The 25,795-nt window shown below is 33.8% G+C and overlaps 1 long non-coding RNA gene across 3 annotated transcripts in view; it reads right to left on the reverse strand.

Annotated features, from left to right (window-relative positions):
• LOC309634826 overlaps nt 1-25,795 on the reverse strand; it is a 262,121-nt gene that overhangs the window by 149,864 nt on the left and 86,462 nt on the right. Inside the window, exon 2 of one of the 3 annotated variants that reach the window (XR_014248450.1) lies at nt 5,508-10,538. The exons of the other annotated variants lie outside the window; for them this stretch is intronic. This is a non-coding gene — a long non-coding RNA (uncharacterized lncRNA). Of the gene's footprint in view, nt 1-5,507; nt 10,539-25,795 lie in introns of those variants that run through there. 3 annotated transcript variants of the gene reach the window in all.

Genomic DNA, 25,795 nt, shown 5'->3' on the forward strand with positions numbered 1-25,795 from the left:
AAAGTTAGTAAGAAAAGATTTCAGATCAGAGTAGAAATAAATGAAATAGAGACTAAAAAACTGATTACAAATTATACTACCAAGCTATAGTAATCAAAACAGTATAGTATGGACACAAAAACAGACACATAGATCAATGAAACAGAATAGAGAGCCCAGAAATGAACTCACACTTATATGGGCAATTAATCTATGAAAAAGGAGACAAGAATATGTAATGGGGAAAAGACAGTCTCTCCAATAAGTGGTGCTAGGAAAACTGGATAGCTACTTGCAAATGAATCAACTGGACTATTCTCTCACACATGCCCCAAAATAAATTCAAAATGCATTAAAGACTTAAATGTAAGACCTGAAACCATAAAAATTCTAGAAAAAAAACACAGTATGTTATTTGATATTGGTCTTAGTAATATTTTTTTGGATATGTCTCCTCTGGCAAGAAAAACAAAAGCAAAAATAAACAAATGGGATTACATCAAACTAAAAAGCTTTTGCACAGCAAAGGAAACTCTCAACAAAATGAAAGGCTGCCTACTAAATTGAAAAAATATATTTTATTTTTAAATGACGTATCTGATAAGGGGTTAATATCCAAAATATACAATAAACTCATAAAACTCAACATCAAAAAAGCAAACAACCCAATTAAAAAATGCGCAAAGAATCTGAATAGATATTTTTCCAAAGAAGACATACAGATGGCCAAAAGGCACATGAAAAGATGCTCAGCATCACTAATCATCAGGGAAATGCAAATCAAAACCACAATGAGATATCACCTCACACCTGCCAGAATGGCTATTATCAAAAAGACAACAAATAACAAGGGTTGGTGAGAATGTGGAAAAAAGGGAACCCTCATGCACTGTTGGTGGGAATGTAAACTGGTACAGCCACTATGGAGAACAGTATGGAAATTCCTCAAAAAATTAAAAATAGAACTACCATACAATCCAACAATTCTACTTCTGGGTATTTATCCAAAGAAAATGCAAACACTATTTTGAAAAGATATATGCACCCCTATGTCCACTGCAGCATGATTTACGATAGCCAAGATATGGAAACAACCCATATCTTGTGCCCATCAGTATATGAATGGATAAAGAAGATACAGCATATATACACAATGGAATATTAGTCATAAAAAAAGAATTAAGTCTTGCCATTTGTGACAACATGGATGGAGTTGGAGGGTATTATGTTAAGTGAAATAATACGAATACTGCATGATTTCACTTATATGTTAAATCTAAAAAAAAAATGAACAAGCATACATAAAAGGAACAGAGTTCCTGAAGGGCTTGTTAGCATTGCAGAGTTACAATCTTGAAAGGAGATAGGCAAGATCACCCACAGGAGGACAGCCTGACACATAGCACAGAGCCCGCAGAAAATGTAGTCACCACCTGGGTGCCAGGTTCAGGGAACAGATATGTTATAGGATGCCTGCCACTACCCCACTACCCCTGCCACCCTTTTCCTCAGGTGATGTAGCCCGAAGACAGCACTGCAATCAGTACACAGGCGAGGACTGACACATGGGTCCATACATGTCCAAGAGTTGGCAGCGGGCTATCAGTAGTCCAGAGTCTTGAACTCCTTCCATGCCCACTGAGCACTACCTTGTGAAAGAAATACCATACCAGCCAGAGGAAGATGGGAAATTAGTTCCCACTAGCCAGGCCTCCTTCCTGGAAAAAGGCCCAACCCCAGGGCCTGGAGATGACCCTGTAGATGCAAGTCCCAGAGCTCCTCTGGACATCTGGTCACCTCATATGTAGATGGTGTAGGGAGAGGGAGTAAAGGGTTAAAAAGTGTCCTGAAGGAAGAAATGGGACAGAGCCCATGCGAGAGTCACCTGGAAGGGGACTTAGAAAATTTCCAGGAAGGCACACCAAAGCAGCAGGCCTTCTGAGACCAAGGGCCAAGGGCAGGGATCCCACCTGCCCAGGTCTAAATGTGGTATTGGTATCATACTAGGAATTGTCACTTAGAGGAAAACTCGAGTCTTTCTGATGAATATGAAGCTTTTCTCAAAAGAGCTATGACTTATTTTCATGATATCCCATCTAGGGATCAGGAACAATATCTCATCTACTAATATCTGGGTTCTTAAAAAATATGTTTTTTTCTCCTATGAAAATACCTTCCTTTTTAAAAATTTTGGGTGGAATTAATTATCCCATTAAAACTAATATGGAAAAAATATTACTGAGGTTTACCTTGTAGCCAGAGGGATGAATTGAAATCTTAGCTGTTCCATACAGGATATATAGCTTTGGGGAGTTCAATTCACTTCACTCAGTCTATTTCCTTATCTGTAAAATGGGGATAATTGCCTCCATAGACTCATGAGGATTAAATAAATGCCCACAAAAGCACCTTACACAGCCCCTGCCACATAAGGATTCAATAACTGTCTGGTTCTGTTTCTTCTTCTTTTATAGAAGAGGGATTTTTAACGAATAAAACAATATAAAGCCAAAATTAGTATTCATGTCACATCCAATTCTGTCCCTAGCATGTGTCCCCATTTGCTTTTCCATGTGTTGGTTCCTCACAATACTAATTAGGTCACATCAAACGTGCCGTAATTGACCATGGCACTTGTGCAGGTTTACATTTTCACACACAAAAACTGAAAATAAATTAATAACCAGCAATTTTGACAATTATGGTCAATTAAATTGTCAACATAACATTTGACATATATACTTTCTGTTTAAAAATAAAAAACTGTCTATTAAAATGCAGATTAGCAACCAACGATGAAGCTCTCATTCTTTTCATATGAAAATGGAACTAAAGATAAAAAGCATATATGCAACTGTGATATTATCTAAACTTTTTGCTTTGTTATTTATTTTATTAAACAACATAAAATTAGAAAGAACCTAAATATTAAGTAGTAGGAGTATGTTTATGTATATTATAGCACAGCCATTCTGTTGCATTACTAGCATTAATTACACCTTATAAAGAGTAGGAAGTAACCTAGAAATATGGTTTACCCAGAAACCATATTTTTTTATTGAAAAAGAAAAATACAAAAGTGTATATTTGTTTTCATTTCCATTAAATTCATAAAGTATATAATACACAGTGGAGAAATAACATATAAAGTAAAAAGATTAGGTTACAAGTTAGTATGTACAGTGATCTTAATTTATATTATACTTCATATATATATTATTTATTTGAGCTTTTATTTTCCAAATTTTCTTCAATTAACTTACATTATTTGGAAATCAAAAAATAATAAATTATTTTAAAATATGAATATGAGAAAGAATTAGAAGGAAATATTCCCAAAAATACCAGTATTTATTTTAGGGTAATGGGATTAGATTTTTTTTTAATATAAATCAATATATAGTGATGATGCTGAATCTCAACAACAGATACAGGTCTCTCTGAGGTCCAGCAATCTCCTAAGAGAAGCTGGGGCCCCTCCAACTCTGGCCTACCAAAACCAGAACAGACTCACTGCACATCCCACTCAGTGGGAAGGCCCGTCTCCCATGCCCACAGGAGGGGAAGCAAATGTCTCTTCTCATGGCCACCTCACAGGTCCAAATGGAGAAAAGGCTGGGTGTTCCTTTAAGAGCTTTTAAACAAGCTAGTCAGTATATTTAATACTAGAAACAATTTTGAAAAATAATGGCAATAAAACATAAGTAAAACATAAAATAATCCAAACAATAGGAAATCATCACATACATTAGCTACTACACATTTGGTTTAAACACAGCCTCTTGTAAATTGCAGAATTTACTGATGTTGAAAATAAACTCAGTTAATGAATCTCTACAATGACTACTATTTGGTAATAAAAAATGAAATGAAAAGGACAAACAGATGCTCATATGACCTTTTCCACTGATCTTCATCACATGCATCAGTAGACAACAGTAGCAGCAACGAAACTTTGCCATGAGTCAGCATCAAGTCCCAGGAGTAGACCCAACACTCCCATCACAGGTACTTTCAAAAGCGCAAGTTTAGTATGACACCATGCAACTCAAACAGAATTGCCATTAGTGCTACCATACGCAAATGACAAAATAATGTTATACAGAATATTTGGTGCAAGCATGTATAAAGTCTACCTGCATAGTTTCTTACTGATTTCATCTTCCAAAACCCCTGAGTGTTACTGAATGATACCCTTTTTTTTTTTCAGGTAAGGAAAGTGAGGCTTAAATAGAGCAAATTAACCAGAATTCAGCTTATGAATGTGGAGCCAGGATTTGAATTCAACCCAGGATATCCAGCTCCAGAGCACTCATTGTCAGTCATAATGATATAATGTCTTGATTTTTAACTCCAAAATAGCCTGTAATGAAGATCCAGACAGGAAGAACATTGAAATCTAGCCTCAGCACTCATTGAAAGATAGGCTAATAAAGATTAGAGTCTTTATTTGCTGGTATTTATGAATACACATACTTTAGCCATATTGGACTATACACTATCTCCCAAAAATGTGTCTGCTTGTAATGTTTCCTCCATCTGGAACCTCCTTTACCCTTTTCAGCCACATCTGACTAAACCTTACTCATCCCTCAAAGTCATTCTCAAATGTCCCCTTTTCATTAATCCCACCAACTGATAACTTTCTCTTTGATATTCCATAGTATTTTGTTTGTATTCTGCCTTGTATTTTAGTTATGCTTTCTTATTTACTCCACCATATTATTATAGTGGAGCTACACCTTCTTCATCCTAGTAAATAACCTTAGAGCACCTGACACCTGCTACCACTCCTTCATTGACAAGTGGGATCCATGTTCCCACCAAACAAATCTTAAAGGAAAATACAAAAGGGTAAACGCTTTCCAAGTAAATTAACTGTATCCCAAAGCAAAACTCAAGAATATTTATAGGAATATAAGAGTGTTCAGCACCCAACAAGGTAAAATCCAGTGTTTGGTACTCAATCAAAAATTGCCAGATATTCAAATGAAGAGAAAAATCAATTAACTGAAACCAACCCAGAGCTGGGACAAATACTGGAATGATCAAACAAGAACATTAAATCAGTTCTTATAACTATATTCCACACAGGGCCACATTCATGACCATGAGACCTGTGCAGTCTCACAGAACCAACCTCATGTTAGAAAGACCCTACCTTTCATTTAATGCTCTGCTGTCACCATCTTGAAATTTTTAATAATTTTGAACAAGGGGACATACATTTTCATTTTTCACTAGGACCCACAAATTATACAGCTTATCCTGATTCTATATGTTCAAAAAGATTTATAGAAATGGAAGATATTTTCAAAGGCCAAAATTAAAACTTCTAGAAATGAAAAATACAGTGTTTGAGATTAAAAAATATATTGAATGGGAATCATGATAAGTTAGACCTTGTAGAAGAAAAGATTAGAGAAGTTGAAGACATAGCAATAAAAATAATCCAAAATGAAACACAAATAGAAAAGGGAATTTTATTTTTTTCTTTTTTTATATATTTATATTTTTATTTTTATGTATTTTATTTATTTTTTTAATTTATTTTATTTATTTTTGGCTGTGTTGGGTCTTTGTTGCTGCGGGCGGGCTTTCTCTAGTTGCGGTGAGTGGGGGCTACTATTCGTTGCAGTGTGCGGGCTTTTCATTGCGGTGGCTTCTCTTGTTTTGAAGCATGGGCTCTAGGCATGTGGGCTTCAGTAGTTGTGGCACACAGGCTCAGTAGTTGTGGCACACAGGCTTAGTTGCTCTGCGGCATGTGGGATCTTCCTGGACCAGGGCTCGAACCCGTGTCCCCTGCATTGGCAGGCAGATTCTTAACCACCGCGCCAACAGCGAAGTCCCAAAAAGGGAATTTTTTAAATAAACAAAATATTGGTTGGCTGTGGAAAAGTCAGAATAAATCTAATATATGCATAATTTAAGACTCCAAAGTGGAAAACATAAAAAATATTTGAAGAACTAGTAGCAAAAATTTTTCCAAATTTGATGAAAACAATAAGCCCACATATTCAAAAAGCTCAAAAAACTCAAAGCATAAGAAACATAAGGAAAACTCTACCAAGACACTTCATAATCAAATTGCTCCAAACCAGCAATAAAGAGAAAATCAGATAGAAGCAATCAGAGATGAAAGACACATTACATACAGAGAAACAAGGATAAAATGACAGTAGATTTCTCATCAGAAACAATATGTGCAAGAAGTCAGTGGAACAACGTCTTTAAAACACTGAAACGGAAAAGCTGTTAACTTAGAATTCTATACACAATGAAAGTATCTTTCAAAAAATAAGGGAAAAAAATTTTTTGAGACATTCTAAAGCTAAAAGAATTCACTACCAACAGACCCACATTACAAGCAATATTAAAGTAAGTCCTTCAGGAAGAAGGAAAATGATACCAGATGTAAATATGGGTTTATGCAAAGAATAAAGAACAGCAGAAATAGTGACCACATGGATAAATGTGTAAGTTTTTTTCTTATTATTCAAATCTCTTCAAAAGATAATTGAACGTTCAAACAAAAATAATAACAAAGTAGTTTGGGGCACATAAGATTTGTCAAAGTAAAATTATGACACTAGCACAAGAATCAGGAGGGGAAAAATGGAAGTATACTATTACAAGGTTCTTATACTATATATGATGTGGCATAATATCACTTGAAGGTAGACTAAGATAAGTAAAAGATGTGTACTGTAAACTCTAAAGCAACCACTAAAATAACAAAACAAAAAAACAATAGCTAATAAGCCAACAAAGGAGATAAAACTGAGTCATTTAAAAAATTAATTTAATCCAAAAGAAGACAGTGGTAAAAGGGAAAAGGGAATACAGAACACATGGAGCCTCTAAGGAAAAAGAATCTGAAAAAGTTTCATATATATATATATATATATATATATATATATATATATATATATATCACTTTGCTGTACACCTGAAAGTAACACAACATTGTAAATCAACTATACTTCAATATAAATAAATAAATAAATAAATAAATAAATAAATAAATAAATAAATAAAAGCAAGTTGCAAAATCTTTAAAAAAAAAAGAAAAAAACACACATGGGGCAAAAGGTAGACTTGACCTGGAGGGTATTATGCTTAGTGAAATACGTCAGACAAAAAAAGACGAACACTATATGTTTTCACTTATATGTGAAATCTTAAAAAATAAAACAAATGAATAAATACAACAAAATAGAAACAGACCCACACATACAGAGAACAAACTAGTGGTTACCAGTGGGAAAAGCAGTCGGGGGAGAGGCAAGACAGGGATGAGAATTAAGAGGTACAAACTACTAGGTATAAAATAAATAAGATACAAAGATATAATATACAGCACAAGGCATATAGCCAATATTTTATAACTTTATATGGAGTATAATCCATAAAAATTTTGAATCACTATGTTTTACACCTAAACTAATATAATATTGTAAGTCAATTAAACTTAAATTTGTTTAAAAAGATAGATTTAAACCTAATCATATCAATAATTACATTAAATGTAGTCTAAACCCCATTTAAAAGCGGAGATTGTCGAATTACATAAAACCATAAGACCCAACTATATGCTGCTTACAAGAAACAAACTTAAAATATAAAGACACAAATAGGTTAAAAGTAAAAGCATGGAAAATGATATATCATGATAACACTAATCAAAATAAAGCTAGTGTAGCTATCTTAATATTAGACAAAGTAAATTTCAGGACAAAGAATCTTACCAAAGATAAAGAGGGTCATTTCATAATTATAAAATGGTCAAATGATCAAAAAGATATTAAAAATTCTAAGTATTTTTCCTCCTAATAACAGTTTCAAAGTACATGAAGCAAAAACTGATAAAACTGTATGGAGAAATAGACAAACAATTACTATCAGAGATTTCAAAACCTTTCTCTCTATAATTGATACAACAAGTAGACAGAAAAAACAGTAAGGTATAGAAGATTTGAAGAATACTAGCAAACAACTTGACCTAACTGACATCCGTACACTCCACCCAACAAGAGCAGAATACACATTCTTTTCAAGTGCACTCAGAACTTTTACCAAAATAAATCATATTCAGGGCCATCATACCAAGTATTAGCAATATAAAAGGATTCAAATCAAGTAAAGTATGTTCTCTAACAACAATGGAATTAAATTATAAATCAATAGCAGGAAAATGTCTAAAAAAATCCCCAAATATTTGGAAACTAAATAATACACTAAAGAACCATGGGTCAAAGAAATCAAAAGGGAAATTTTAAAATATTTTAAACTAAATATAAATGAAAACACAACATTTCTAAATTTGTGGATGTTGCTAACATAGTACTTAGGTGAAATTTTAAAGCAATAACCACCTACATTGGAAAAAAGAAGAAAGATCTCGTAAGACAGGTTTCTTAAGAAAATAGAAGAAGAAGGAGAAGGAGAAGAAGAAGAGGAGCAAATTAAATCCAAAGTAAGTGGAAAGGAAATGATAAAAATTGGAGAGAAGTCAATAAAATATAAACCAAACAAAAAATAATAATAGAGAAAAATCAAGGAAGCCAAAGCTACTTCTTTGAGAATATTTTCTTAATTGATAAACCTCTAGCCAGACTGATCAGTAACAAAAATACAAAAGACAGTAATGAGAGAGGTGAAATCACTACTAATTCTATAGATACTAAAAGGATAATAAGGGAATATTATGAACAACTTTATGCCAATAATTCAACAACATGGATGAAATGGACATATTCCTTGAACAACACAAATTACAAAAGCTCACTCAAAAGAAATAGGACACTAGTGGGAATGGAGAAGAAAGGACCTCCAAAATTCTCTCCTCTGTAAATGCAACAAGAACACACAAAAATCAACATTTCAGAACTCTGGCAATTAACCAAAGGCTTGTAGCAATCTGCAGAGCAATTATTCAAGACAAATGGCTGAATATCAGTAAGAATGGTGAGCTTTGCAGCATTTTAACTTGCTGTATTTCCCTCCATCTCTCTCCAGTTCCGCAGTAGCCTTGAAAACTAACAGCCCACAATCACACCTGGAAGTCAGTGGAGGGGGATAAAAGAGGTTTGGAGTTCCTCCAAAGCCTCATTCTCAAGAATTATTTTACCTGTCTGGTGGTTCACTGGAAGACCCCACTCACAGGGATCTTGTCTTCATTTGTCCTGTAACCAGCCTTTTTACCGGGGTATTTACTGAGAAAAATAAGTGACAATAGTTTGACATCATGGCTGCCTGATGAAGTTAGACTACATTTGGGCAAGCAATATATTAATCAAAACACTTAAAAGGGAAAGCTGGGGAATGATGTGTCCATAATGGATGTTATGAACTGAATTGAGCCCCGCCCCCCAAATTCTTATGTTGAAGTCCTAACCCCCAATACCTTAGAACATGACTCTATTTGGACATAAGGCCTTTAAAAAGAGGTAATTAAGGTTAAATGAGTTCATAAGGGTGGGACCCTAATCCAATATGACTGGTGTCCTTATAATAAAAGGAAGAGACACCAGAGATGCGCACACACAGAAAAAAAGGTCATATGAGGACATAGTAAGAAGGTAGGCATCTGCAAGCCAAGGAGAGATGCCCCAGGAGAAATCAAACCTGACAACACCTTGATCTTGGATTTCTAGCCTCTATAACTAAGAGAAATAAATTTCTGTTGTTTAAGAAACTCATTTTATGGTATTTTGTTACGGCAGCCCTAGCAAACTAATACAGGGGGCTTTGGAAAAGCCATGCACATGTATAAAGCTCTGTACATGCCCAGAGCTGTCTACATGCTCAGGAAAGACCTGAGAAGGCCATAAGCTCTCGTCCTTAGCTGCCCTTGAGACTCTATGCAAGAAGTGAAGGCTAAAGCAGAGTTGTAAATTGCCTGGGTGTTGAAGGTATGCCCCAACATGCAAACAGAATCCCTCAGGAAAGACAAAGATTTATTGGTTCCAGGAATTTAAAGAAATCACCATTCAATCACTAGCTGAACACAAAGCTGAGTCGAAATTTCAGTGGTGACACATGACAAAGAATACAGAGTTTACAGAATTAGTTCATAAAAGTCTTTAAACAAGCAGCAATAACAAACCCTGATGGCACGGCAGGGGTAAATCTGATTTCCAAAGTTGACACATTATATTATTTAAGATGTATAATTTTCAAAAACAACAACAAATTACAAGACATCCAATAGAAACAAGAAATATTTCACACGGAGGGGGGAAAAAAGCATTGAGTAGAAACTGTCTCTAAGGAAGCCCAGATATTGACCTTCCTAGACAAAGACTTTAAATCAGCTATATTAAAGATGCTCAAATAACTAAATGAAATCATGTCTAAAAAAACTAAAGGAAGTATGAAAATGATGTTTCACCAAAGAGAGAATATCAATAAAAAGGTAGAAATTACTTTTTAAAAGAACTAAATACAAATTCTGTCATTGAAAAGTACACAATAACTGAAATGAGAAACTTACCAAAAGAGCTCAACAGGCAGAAGAATCAATGAATTTGAAGTTACATCAATTGAAATTATACCGTCTAAGGAACAGAAAGAAAAGAGAATGAAGAAAAATGAACAGAGTCTGCTCTGAGATTTGTAGGGCCCAAAAGAAGAAACAACCTAAATGGATATCAATTGATGAATGATAAACAAAATGTGGCATATCCATATGATAGAATATTATTCAGATATAAAAAGGAATGAAGTACTGATATATGCTATAACACGAATGAACACTGAAAACATTGTTAAGTGAAAGAATCCAAATACAAAAATGTCATGTTGTATAATTCCATTTATTTGAAATCTCTAGAATAGGCAAATCCATAGAGACAGAAAGTAAAAGTAAACTAGTTGTCTCCACCGGCTGGAGGGGAAGGGGGAAATAGGAACTAACAGCTAATGGGTATGGGGTTTCTTTTTGTAATAATAACAGTTCTGGATTTAGATAATGATGATGGTTGTATTACTTTGTATATATACTAAAATCCTCTGAACTGTATACTTTAAAAAGGTAAAACTTATAGTACGTGAATTATGTATCAGTTAAAAACTTGTATGAGAACAAAATGATTAAAAGATGAAACAGGGCTTCACTGGTGGCGCAGTGGTTGAGAATCCGCCTGCCAATGCAGCGGACGGGGGTTCGAGCCCTGGTATGGGAAGATTCCACATGCCGCGGAGCAACTGGGCCCGTGAGCCACAACTACTGAGCCTGCGCGTCTGGAGCCTATGCTCCGCAATAAGAGAGGCCGCAACAGTGAGAGGCCCGCGCACCGCGATGAAGAGTGGCCCCCGCTTGCCGCAACTAGAGAAAGCCCTCGCACAGAAACGGAGACCCAACACAGCCAAAAATAAATAAATAAATAATTTTTTTAAAAAAAGATGAAACAGATAACCTGAATAACTCTATTAACAAAAGTGAATTTGTAGTTTAAAATATTCCTAAAAAGACAGGGTCCATGGTGAATTCTATCAAACATTTTAAGGAAGAATTCAACACAAACTCTTCCAGAATATTGTTAAAGAAGTAATACTTCCCAATTCATTCTATGAGGCCAACATGACCTTGATATTAAACCCAGACAAAGACGTTTCCAAAAAAGAAAATCACAGACCAATATCCCTCATCAAATGAGATGTAAAAATTTAGCAAACTGAATTCAACAATATATAATAATGTTAATACATCATGATGAAATGGGGTTTATTCCATGAATGCAAGATTGGTTAGACATTCATAAATTAATAAAATTCATCATATTAATAAACTGTATAAAGTTACATTAAGATAGAGATATAGATATATATTAATAAATATAGAAAAAGCATTTGACAAAACATCCATTCCTTATTTTTTTTTAACTCAAAAAAGTAGGAATAAAAGAGCACTTCCTCAATCTGATAAAGGGCATCCATGAAAAACCTACAGTTTATATCATACTTAATGGTGAAAGACTAAATGTTTATTCCCTAATATAGGAATAACACAAGACATTTTATCTCCCCATTCTATTCAATATTGTACTGGATGTGTTGGCCAGTACAAAAAGACAAAAAAAAAAAGGTGAAGGAGGAAGGAAGGGAGGAAGAGATGGAAGGGGAAAAAGCATCCAGATTGGAAAGAAAAAATTAAAACTGCCTTTATTTGCAGACAATGTGAGTGCCTGTATAAGATGGAATCTACAAAAAAGCTGTTAGAACTAATAAGTGAATTTAGCAGGGCTGTAGGATACAAGTTCAAGATACAAAAATCAATTGCCTTTCTATACACTAGCAAAAGAATAATAGATAAATTAAATTTTTTCTAAAAAACAATGTCATTTACAATGTCATCAAAAATATGAAATACTAAAGGATAGATCTAACAAAAGTTGTGCAATACCTGTTCACTGAAAATTATAAACATTGCTCAGAGAGGACCTAGATAAAGAGTTACACCAAGTACATAAGTTGAAATACTCAATATTGTTAAAATGTCAATTTTTCCCAAATTGATCTATAGATTTAATGCAATCCCAGTCAAAATCCAAGAAGGCTTTTTTGTAGAAACTGACAAGCTAATTCTAAAATTCATATTAATGCAAAATACATAAAACAGCCAAAACAGTTTTGAAAAAGAACAAAATTAGAGAACTAACATGACCTAATTTCAAAATTTACTACAACAATACAATAAACAAGATAGCACAATGACAGATCAATGGAATGAAATACAGAATCAAAAAACAGACCCACACCACAATTGAGTTTTTACAAGGGTGCAAAGAAATGCAGTGGGAAAGAATAATCTTTTCAACAAATTATAATAGAACAATAGACATCTATATGCAAAAATGAACTGTAATCCATACCTATCTATACCTCACACCATATAAGAGATTAACTCTGACTGGACTGTTGACCTAAATGTAAAACCTTAAACTGTAAAACTTCTGTGAGAAAACATAGAGGGAAAAATCTTTGTGACCTCAGTACAGGCAAAGATTTCTTAAATAAGGCACCAAAAGCATAATCCATACAAGAAAAAAATGGATAAACTGACCTTCATCAAAATTAAGAACTTCTGGAAATAAATTTCTAGAAACATACAATCTTCCAAGACTGAATCATAAAGAAATAGAATATTTGAATAGACCACCTACTATTAAGGAGATTAAAGCAATAATCAAAAACCTCCCAACAAACAAAAGTCCAGGACCAAGTGGCTTCACTGATGAATTCTACCACACATTTAAAGATTTAATACCTGTCTTTTCAAACTCTTCCCAAAAACTGAAGAGGAGGAAATGCTTCCAAACTCACTTACTGAGGGCAGCATTATCATGATACCAAAACCAGACAAGGACCTCACAAAAAATAAAATTACAGGCCAATGTGTCTGATGAACATAAATTCAAAATTCCTCAACAAAATATTAGCAAATCAAATTCAACAATACATTAAAAAGGATCATACACCAAGATCAACTGGGATTTATTCCAGAGATGCAAGAATGAGTCAACATCCATAAATCAACCAATATGACACACCACATTAACAAAATGAAAGATAAAAATCATATGATCATCTCAATAGATGCAGAAAAAGCATTTAACAAAATTCAACATACATTTATGATAAAAAAACCCTCAACAAGGTGGGTATAGAGAAAACGTACCTCACAATAATAAAGGCCATATGTAACAAGCCCACAGCTAACGTAACACTCAGTGGCTAAAAGTGGGGACTTCTTTGGTGGTCCAGTGGTTAAGAATCCATCTTGCAATGCAGGGGACACTGGTTTGATCCCTGGTCGAGGAAATAAGATCCCTTATGCCTGTGTGCCACAACTAGAGAGCCCACGTACCACAACAAGAGAGAAGCCCATGCACCACAATGAAGATCCCACGTGCCACAACTAAGACTCAATGCAGCCAAAAAATAAATAAATAAATATTTTTAAAAATAATTTGAAAAACATAAAATCTGTATGGAACCACAAAAGACGCTGAAGAGCCAAAGCAATCTTGAGAAAGAACAAAGCTGGAGATATCATGCTCCCTGATTTCAAACTGTACTACAAAGCTACAGCAACCAAAACAGTATAATATTGGCATAAAAACAGACACATAGATCAATGGAACATAAATGACAGCCTAGAAATAAACCCAGACATACATGGTCAATTAACTGACAACAAGGGAGCCAAGAAAATACAATGCAGAAAGGACAGCCTCTTCAATAAACAGCACTGGGAAAACTGGACAACCACATGCAAAAGAACAAAATTGGACCACTCTCTTAAACCATATACAAAAATTAACTCAAAATGGATTAAAGACTTGAATGTAAGACCTGAAACCATTAAAAATCCTATAAGAAAACATAGGCAGTAAGCTACTTGACATTGGTCTTGGCACTGAATTTTTTGATCTGACTCCAAAAGCAAAGGCAACAAAAGCAAAAACAAACAAGTGGGACTAAATCAAACTAAAAACCTTCTGCACAGAAAAGGAAACTTTCAACAAAACTAAAAGGCAACCTACTGAACAGGAGAAAATGTTTGCAAATCATATATCTGATAAGGGATTAATATGCAAAATATATAAAGAATTCAATTCAATAGCAAAACAAGCAAACAAACAAACAATCCAATTAAAAAATGGGCAGAGGATCTAAATAGACATTTTTCCAAAGAAGATATGCAGATGGCCAACAGGCACATGAAAAGATGTTTAACATCACTAATTATCAGGGAAATCAAAGTACAATGAGATATCACCTCACACCTGTTAGAATGGCTATTATCAAAAAAAAAAAAAAAGGAAAAGGAAAAGAAATAACAAGTGTTGGAAAAGTTGTGAAGAAAAGGTAACCTTTGTACATTATTTTTGGGAATGTAAATTGCTGCAGCCACTATGGAAGACAACATGAAGGTTCCTCAAAAAATTAAAAACAGAACTACCACATCATCCAGCTATTCCACTTCTGGGTATTTATCTAAAAAAAAACCAAAAACACTAATTTGAAAAGATATACACACCCCTATGTTCATTGCAGCATTAACCACAATAGCCAAGATACGGAAATAACCTAAGTATCCATTAATGGATGAATGGATAAAGAAGATGTGGTACATATATACTACTACCAAGCCATAAAAAAGAAGGAAATCTTACCATTTGTGATAACATGGATGGACTTTGAGAATATTATCTGAGTGAAATAAGTCAGACAGAGAAAGACAAATGATTTCACAAATACGTAGAATCTAAGAAACAGAACAAAAAAAACAAAACTCATATATACAGGGAATTTTTCCAGCAGACTGCCTTTGGACTGCAACTCTTCCCAGAATCTCCAGCCTGCCAGCCTACTCCATCAGATTCTGGGTTAGCCAAGCCTCTGCAATCATAATATTTTTGGAATTCAAGAATTTAGAGACCTAGGAGGATCGATAAAGGTGGCAGAGCAGGGGAAATGGAACTCACTTCCCACCATGAACATATCAAAAATACATCTACATGTAGAACAGGAAGGCTCTGGTCTACATCACATAGATTTATTCAGGGACGTAGGATGAAGGGGCAGCAGGTAGCAAAGAGCAGATGCTTAGTGAATTCATTCCTTCACCAGGCAATATGGGAGATAAGAGCAAGAAACAGCTTGATAAAGTCTATGTACACAACTGGAAGATGATGTGATGGAATCCTAACAGAAATAAAGATCAAGCACTGTCTAAGTCCACTGGAAGATAAAATAAAACCACACCCATGGTTGTGAAAGATGCGGCATTCAAGACAGGCATTAGAGAACAAGTGTGGGGAAGTGGGGCAAAGGTCACTGAGAAAATTAAGAAAGTAAAAAGTGATATAGATCCTTTCATAATATCTCTGGGAGAATGGAACCCAGACATTGTGGCAAAATTCATTACAAAATAAATGCCATTTCACCCGTACGTTTAACAGTTTCTTTCTCTCTCTCTCTTTCTTTATTTTTATTTTTTTTTTGCATGTAGTAGTAGAAGTAGAAATAGTATCTGGAAAAGTATAAAATCATTATACTCGATTATTTGAACCAAAGTCAAAATGAGAACTACCATGAATGTTAGCACGTTTTTCAAATTCTATGTGGAATTGGATGTATCGTGCTCCAATGGAATTCTGAAATGAGGTCAACTTCTGGGAGGTCACACGACTAACTCTATTAAGCCACTGTTCTGTGATCGGCTCCATATGCGGCACCCTTCTGCTGCGTAATTTTGTGCTCAGGCTAAAGATGTTATGAAAGATAGCAAAATCTTGGTATATTGTCAAAGTTCACACAGTATTACAAAAATCAAGGTACAAATGTGTAATTGGTTCAAAATCTGAGAACAAAACATCACCTCACTTAGAGTTTATCATAAAATTATTTCTTCTCTCAACAAAAATCAAGGGGAAAAAGTCTATCCTTGCAATGCATGAGCCTTGACTGTACCTTGGGTCAGGAAAAAATTAAAATAGCTATAAAAGATATTTAGGAGTTAATTGGGAGAAATTTAAATATGAACTAGATTGTTTTATGGAATTACTGTTCACTTCTTAAGTATGATCATGGTTTTAAAGTTATTTAGGAGAATTTCTTTTTTCCGAGAAGATGCAAGTGTCATGATGTCTGCAACTTACTTTAAATATATAGAGAGCAGAGTAGAAGGGGCATAGGGGGAAAGAGACGGAAGAGAAGAAGAGAGACATAGGCAGAGGGGGAGAGACAGGAGGAGGGAGAAATACAGAAACAGAATGCTCAAATGTAGCAAAATGTTAACAACTGTTGAATTTAGGTGAATACAAGTGTTCATTCTACCATTTTTTCAATTATTCATTATATTTGAAATTTCTCAAAATAAAAACTTAGGGAAATAAAAATATTCTATCTTTATTAAATCTAATTTTAACTCACATAGAATGACAAGATTTACAAGAAATTTCCTGCTTAAATGACAAATAGAAAGGATTCATGAACAATTCTGGCATACTTTCTGATAAGTACTACATATGCCTGGTGAAAAAAAAATCTGAGGTTAAAAATTTTGTACCCTTTGTCTTCCCTCTGCTGCATTAGTATCACACTGCTATGTATACATTTGTTGATGGAGTTTGATAACAAATTCCAAACTTGATGTAACCATCTCACTCTGTGCCATGTGCAGTTTTTTGTAATGATATTTTAGTTTTAGTTTTGCTATGAAATTACCATACACTATATATAATATACTACAAACATTATTCCAACAGAGATCAATTTTTCTAAGAGAAATCAGTATTACTCACAGATGTTCTTCAATGAATAGCCTAAAAATTAGGATTAGATCAAACCATGAAACAAAGCAGTTTTATACAACAAATGTTCAGGGGAGAAGACAGAGATGAGGCATAGTATTCAACCTTGTACATCTCTGTCACGCCACAACGCTGGTGCAGCTACATAGCAGTGCAAGAGCCAGTGTGGGGATAGAGATGCGCATATTCCTCAAGGTGTGTATTCCCTTTCTGCATAGTAATCAATGCTGCTGGTAAGCAGTACGTACAGATATATTTGCTTTGTATGTACAGTTCTAGCCATAAAGTCGTATTTCAGTTTATTTACTCCAGTTTATTTAAGAATGCAGGGATAAATTTTCTGAATTCTTTTTACTATAGAAAATGAATTTCAATTAAGGGAGTAGACAAACATTAGCATAAAATAGTCTGTGGCGGAAAGGATATAAAGGTCAGAAAAATGTATTACAGAATTCTCCACATTCACTGTGAAATGTACAAACATAAAAATTTATGTTTGATAGTCTCACATAAATTTTTGGGCTAATGTGCAATGAATTTGAATTTTGTTTAAAATATCTAAATATGCAATGAGTGAGCAAATGTATCATATGCTGTGTTTAAGATATAAATTACTAAAAACAAGATAATATGCGACTCTCCATATATTAATGTTCACAAACTTTTATTAAATTATCAAAGGTAACTCACAAATAACAGCTCAACACTGGAGTACACAAAAAATGCTATGCCATTTCTACAATTCTGTTCAGAAAAATAACTCAGTCTAGATAGAAATCCTTCATGAAGTTTCTGGAAATGGAAATCATGACTGGCAGCCTGATTGCCAGTTGTTTGCATATGTGGCAAATATCACATTCCCTCACTCAGGACCTCCTTTGCCTAGAAATGTCAGTTTCTTGAGCCTGCATACTTAACATTTGGATAATTCTGGATTTAGTCAGAAAAATGATAATGATAAGAAGTGCTCCCAAATACAATGACCTGCATCAGGAAGTTGTGAATTCCCTTTCACAGGCAGTGTTCAAGCAAAGATTAGACAACCCCTTAACTGTAAGCCTGTGGTGGGGATGTAAGCACCAGATGGGGAATTGGATCACATCCCTGAAAACTCGGTAAATCTGTTGCTCTAAGATTCTTAAAGGTCTAAAGATATGAAAAATAGAATAAAATAAAAAAATAAAGGTATGAAAAGGTGAACTTTTGTGGTTTTGAAAGTCTAGATATTTTTCATTTTTAGGAAATGCAAAAGTTGCCTCAATTTTCTAACTTTTCTAGAAAGAAGATAAATCTGAAAATGGTCTTCTCTTTTAAGCTCTTGATATTAATCGTACACATTTGGGGAATAATATAATAAATATGACCTTTTCTCATTTTACAATGATAACATATAATGATGATGTCAGAAATACATTAATACACTGTGAGAGCAGACCTCTGACCTGCAGATACTGACCTAAACGAATTTACATGTGAATGAGGTAAATGGTCTGCTATCACACAAGAAACAAGTGAAGCCTGCCTCTTTTACTGTTTTTGGAAAGTGATTATTATTGCACCAATGGAGCTTGAACAGAACTGGAATTAATATATCATGTTTCCTTACAAACACTGTAAGTCAGTTTCTGATATATCATTTTAAGTAATTATTTCCAAAATTGCTTTGATTAACTAACATCAGCTTAGTTCATATAATATGAATGTTTCTATGATTCCACAAATTCTCACATTTTCCAAACTCAACTTTTCACGAAAAAAAGTAAGTTCTGATAGACAGTCAAGATAAAGGATATTTGTATCTACACTAGAAGAAAAGCATGTTGATATAAAGTGAAAAGCATAATCACCTTGGATTCTGACTCCAAAGATCTCAGTTGCTTGAAAATAATTATGATGGAATTTTTCACCTTTCACCTTGTTTACTTACAACCAGGGAAAGGGTAACCACTCAGCCCAGATAGTTTGTTGGTGCACAAGACTGATTCAACTGATCATCCAAAGATTTAATTCTTTTTCTAGCTGGCCTTTGAACGTAGGCCACATCTCCAGAAATTTCTCCCCATGTGAATAATGATTTGGGGATTTTGTTTTTAACATTTCACTTTATAACTTGTCAGTTTCCTCCCTATCACACCTTATTCTCAAATTTTTTTCCTAGAATCATCTCACACATCCAAGTCAAAACTGCTAAATTAATTCTAGTTTGCCATTTTTTACATCTGATAATCCCATGGAAGGGTTAAATCCACCTGAGAGTTTAAGAAAATGTGTCAAAAATCTACTTAGTTTGGCTTTCTATATACTTATAGGTGGTTTCATTTTTAAACTTATCAATTCATTGGTATTTTTATTTCAAAGGCAATTTTCATGAAAATTTTTATTATAATATCTCATATTTTTATTATGAACTGCTATGAAATGCCAATAACTTCTATATATCACTGTAAGATGTTAGAAATACAAATATGCACTTGTATTTTAGTATCATGAAATGTTCATTGCACATATATTTATGTCAACAAAAAAAAATGTTTATTTCATGTCTCTTTCATGCCCATTATTTCTGTTAAGAATTCTTAATAAATAGATGTTGTACCATCTAAAAGCTATATATTTAGATAATCCTGGACATAAATTACTGTATACTAAAGGCACTTAAAATAATTTTACTATTTTTAAAATTTTAGGCATAAAACCAAGAAGACTACAATAATATGATAACATTCGTATTTAGGAGCAGCATATGAATGCATTATAATACATTCAGATACTGATCCTATGTTATTTGAAAATGATTCAATTACCCACTAATACTACCACAGAATTTTTTCCTCTAGAAAGTTGTCAAGAAACTCAGTGACTATTTTTCAAGGCCAGAGCTTACTAATGAAAAGTGAAAAATTTAGTCACATTCAGATACCAGTAGATAATGATCATTATGTAGCAATTTGAATACTTTTTATATTCATCCCCAATTCAAGAATTTACATCCTAGTGAATAAGGCAAAAGATTCAGAACTTTTTATTTCTTTCCTTGCATATTTGAACACCAGTAGATAGATTCATAACCTGATGACGCTGGAAAATAATAAATTAAACAATTCTATATTTAAGAAACATTACTCAAGTTACCAATAATCATAAGAATATAACTAAAATTAATTTTAAAACTAACGGCATTTATTTTTATTTATATTTCTCAAGTATTCCATAAGAAGTTATTTTTTCCAAGTACATTTTTAAATATATTATTTAAAGAATAGGATACATGAAACTCAAACATTATCACCCTGAAAAATGTTTTATCATAAGATTATGAGATTGTCTGAGATCCTAACAATTAAATTTTTATACTGAAGATCTTTATATATGTTAGGTTCACACAGTTTGTAATTTTATTTTAAAAAACAATAATAACATACTTTTGATTTACAGGTTTAAAACAACACTGAATTTGTAAGCAAAAAATAGAATATATGCATAAATATAGACAGCCTTATGCATTTATATAAAAAATATTTGAACATATAAAAAGTACAAAATTAAATTAGATTTTAAAAACCAATCATACTCAGAACTTGCACAATTGAAATTCTGTTAGCATTACACAAAGTTGTCTGAGGAGACTGCACTTACTGCAATGATTTGCCATTGCACTAAATATTTTGGAACATTCTTCCCTCTCTTCAATAGTGGCAAATCTCAGTCTTTGAAAGAGGATTTGGTTCAGAGAAAACCACACATCTTTGACAACCAAATTTGATGGAACAAGTTGTCAAATCACTACCAAATTTTATACTGAAATAAGATACCATTGATTTTTTTGTGTGCTTCCTAAAATTGTTTTAAGGCATTTCTAGAAACGTTTTGAGATATTTGCATCATTAGAATAAGTTTTTAGCTTCCTAAAATGGTCACCTTGAAAAGAATATTCATCTGGAATCTTGTCTTGAAATTTCATTACCTTCCATCTCAAACAAATGCATAACACTTTTTTATTTATATATTAAGGAAAAGGAAGATGAGATAAACATCCTCTGCTATTTTCTATAACTATGACTTGTTGATTTCCTAAATATTGGAACTTATTTTCTCACATGAAAGATGAACTACATAAGAGACGGTAGCTGGACCAGCTCACTGTTTCTCATTCTCAATACTATTGACATTTGGGGTTGGATCATTGTGTGCAAGCAGCCCTCTGGATTGTAGGTTGTTTAGCAATATCCTTGGCTTCTACCCACTGGATGCCAGTAGCAGCCCCTCAGATGTGACCATCGAAAATGTCCCGAGACATTACCAAATGTCCCCCAGGAGACAAAATCATCCCTAAATGAGAACCACTGGATTGGGTAAGTGGAAATGTCCTTTCAAACCCAAGAGCCTATGATTCATAAGACAATATAAAATACATAGAGAGAACATTGTTACACAATCTAAATATCTAAAATTAAATCAATAAGTATAAAGAATATTATTATAATTTTTCTAGTTACACACATCTTCAAAGACAACTTTGTAATAAAATGATAGGGTGAACATGTTTAAAATGTATTGTCATAAGGCACAGCCTAGTAATACACTAAAAATATTAAGGTATGTATAATACACACACATTTAGAAATATAACTATAATAATGTTTGTGTAAATCTATAAATCTATGCATACTCACAGCAAAGAATGCCTCAAAACAATATGATCATTTAATTCCTATTTAACAAACTTCATACGCTAGAATAGTATAATTTTGTTATAATCAATAAATAAATTTAAAATGACCACTCCTAAGGGAAAACTAGATAAAACAAACATGGTGGTCATTTATATAGAACCCTCCTGTGACTTTTAAACTCAATAAATGGTGTCTTGCATTACTTGCTTTCTCAGTAACATTCAAATTTCTATAGAAATGCTGTCTTTTTATATCTACCATTACAGTTACTGTCAAGAACTAGACTTCAATCAAGTAAGCAATACATTTCCTAAGATTTGAAATTTCTTTCCAGTTACCATTTTTTTCTAAACTTATACTTAACATAAAAATCACTTGTGACAAATTAACATTAAAGCACTATTAAATACCCAACTGCAATAACATTTTGATGAAATAAAATAATAAAATAGAATCATTATGAATAATAGTAGCCCAATATTTCTTTGTTCAAAGCAACTTACCTCACTTCTGATTTAGACAACAAAGTAAGTCCACAGATTACCTTGCAGGGCATTTCTACTGAGCTAAGACCAATCACGAGGCTCAGTTTAGATCTACTGATTATTGAGCAAACATTACTACTAAAAACCCTTATTATAAATGAATAAAAGATTCCAAATGGTTAGAATTCCCTGTTTACTGGAGAATACCATAAAGCACAGGTTATTAAGAGTATAGTATTACGGATAGTGACTGTCCCTAAATAAACCTGAAAGCTTGTCATAAAGTTGAAATGATATTCTTATAAATTGACAAAATTAATATACAATTTTAAGTCACAACTGTTTAACCATAAAGAGGGCTCATGGGTGTGCTGCTCTTCTTTTAATTAAATTAAAAAGTCTCCTCTGTAGTTATTGATGTGTGAACATATTTCCATAGAGAATTATTTAAATGAAGAGAAAAGCATTCAAATATAGTCAAATATAATTGTTTAAAGATACTATACATTCATTCATTAGCAGAGTATTATAATATAAAATCAAAAGTAAAGCATGCCATAGGTAATTATTACTGGCTTAGCTGTCAGTTAGTCAAATCAACTAAAAGGCCAATTATTCTGAGGATACCCAGGGTGGAAAGCTCATGTTGGCATTAGGTCATTTTGAGATAGTTATGGTTCCTTTTTATAGTAAATTAATTTCCCAGCAAAAATATTTGGCATGTAACTGCATATGCTAAGATTTATCCTTGTATTTTAAATCTTTAACATTTGGAGGAAAATGTAATATTACCCATAAAATGAAAGTAAGATGGTAAAACAAAAATAGAAAATAAAAATTTCAGATTAAGTTAGAATATTTCCTTTTTTTCTAGTTTCATCATCAGTATGACTCCAGAAACTCAACATCAAAGGACAAGTTTTCAACTTAATAATCATATCCATGGTTGACTTCTCAATATGGATTTGAAGTTGTGTGTGTATGTTAAAATAATGCATTAAAAATACTAAAAAAAAAAAAAAAAAATACTAAAAAAAATTTAGGAAGTGTTTTCAAATTCGAAAAAGCACTAAATTACCACATATTAGAAAGCTTACGATAAGTATCAGAGGTAGAAAATGCTGTGTCTAAAACTGAGATAATATATTTATAAGTATAGTCTTCCTTCATCTCAAACTTTAAATTGTGCAGTGACCCTGGTGTATTAAGTTCCTTCCCTAGGCTCTGCCCATATTCAGCATCAGGTTATTGTAAATACTAGCACAATGAGAAATTGTTTTGGATGGTCAGTCCCTCCTGGATACTATCTGGGGTCCCTATTCACTGCCCACTGTGGCACTTAGCACGAGATTGTCACCAACTGCCTTCCTGTCTCCGTGGTGGACTGCATCCCAGACAGCAACAACTGTGACTTACTCATTGCTCTAACTCCAGCACTCCAGCTCTTAACACGAGTGTATTTGGGTTAAATGAAATAAACACCTAAAAAACATGATAGTCAGTGGTTCTCAAATCTAGCTGCACGATAGAATTGCCTGGAGAGCTTTTAAAATGTTTATGCCCACACCACTTAAATCTGAATCTCTGGGGTGGGAGGTTCTTGGGATCTGTTTTTAAAATCTTCCTAGATAACAGGAGCAGAGGGGAGGTGGGAAGGGCGGTTGTAATTCAACAGGTATAGAGTTTCCGTTTTGCAAGATGAAAAGTTCCGGAGATCTGTTTCACAGCAATGTGAACATAGTGAACACGACTAAACTGTACACTTAAAAATGGTTAAGATGGTAAAAATTTTATATGTGTTTTCTACAATAAAAAAAATTTTTTTTTAATCTTCCCAAGTGATTCTACTGTGAAGCCAGGGTTGAGAACCACTGTTAAGTATTGAATACCTGGAGAATGTTAGTTTCCCCCCCAACCAGTGCTGTTTGTTGAGTGGGAGGGAGGGAGAGAAGAGGAGAGACTTCAGTCTTTTCTAATCAGTTCCCCAACTGTGTACCAAAAACCACTTGTTCCTAAAAGAAGGAGTCTAGGCCTAAATAATTTCAGAAAATCGAAACCCCTTACCCAGAATCAAAAGGCATGTTGGAATACTTAAAAAGTTAGGAAATCCTGCAATCAAGAAACCTGTTCAACTTACTTGTTTCCAAGACTTATTTGACTATACAGATCTCCCTCAACTTACAATGGGGTTACATCCGGAGAAACCGGTTGTAAATTGAAAATATCGTAGCTTGAAAATGCATTTAAGTCCGCTCACCTACTGAACATCATAGCTTAGCCTAGCCTACCTTAAACGTGCTCAGAACACCCACATTATCCTACAGTTGGGCCAAATCAGCTAAGACAAAGTCCATTTTATATTAAAGTGTTGACTATCTCATGGAATTTACTGAATACTGCACTGAAGGTGAAAAACAGAATGGCTGTACGGGAACAGAATTGTTGTAAGTGTACCCACTGTTTACCCCCATGGGAGCAAACTTGTTGTAAGTGTATCGTTGTTTACCTCCCCACCCCACCTCCTCCCCCAGCCCCCTCCCAGTGATCACATGGCTGACTGGGAGCTGAGACTCGCTGCTGCTGCCAGCATCACAAGAGAGTACCTCAGCGCATATCACTAGCCTAGGAAAAGATCAAAATTCAAAATCTGAAGCATGGTTTCTACTGAATGCACCCTTTCACACCATCATAAAGTCGAAAAATCGTTAAGTCAAACTATCATCAGTCAGGGATTATCTATATCATTATCAAGAACACTTCCCATCAAAATGGTTTCTAATACTTGAAAATGATATGCAGCACAGAGCAAGGCTGACTCAAAGAGCAGGAAAACAAGACAGTAGTGATTACAAACCATCACTAACGCAACATACTATCTATAGTGTCCAAACATGCATTCACAGTTATTGCATTGTATTACTTTATTCTTTTTGGATGCTCTTGTTTTGTGGTGGAGATACCTACTGCCCTGACCCTCTATCATATGTTCACAAAGCAAGGTTCTCACGTGTCCTGATGAACACGGCATGGGCCTGACCCTGAACGATGCTTCTTACCCTTACTCACAGCAAGTTGCATACCACACTATATCCTGTTTCAATTCAATGCTCCTTCCTTACATATATCACAGGACAGTGTCACACATGAACTCAGCTGTTGAACAATACATTCACATGCTAATCAAAATTGTAGTTTTTTGGGGTTTTTTTCAGTCCTATTTTATGTTTTTAATTTTTATTTTATATTGGAGTATAGTTGATTTACAATGTTGTGTTAGTTTCAGGTGTACAGCAAAGTTATACATATATCTATTCTTTTTTAGATTCCTTTCCCA

The sequence above is a fragment of the Balaenoptera borealis genome (genome assembly GCF_965194805.1).
Source record: "Balaenoptera borealis genome assembly, chromosome: 9".
In the NCBI taxonomy this organism is placed as follows: Eukaryota; Metazoa; Chordata; class Mammalia; order Artiodactyla; family Balaenopteridae; genus Balaenoptera; species Balaenoptera borealis.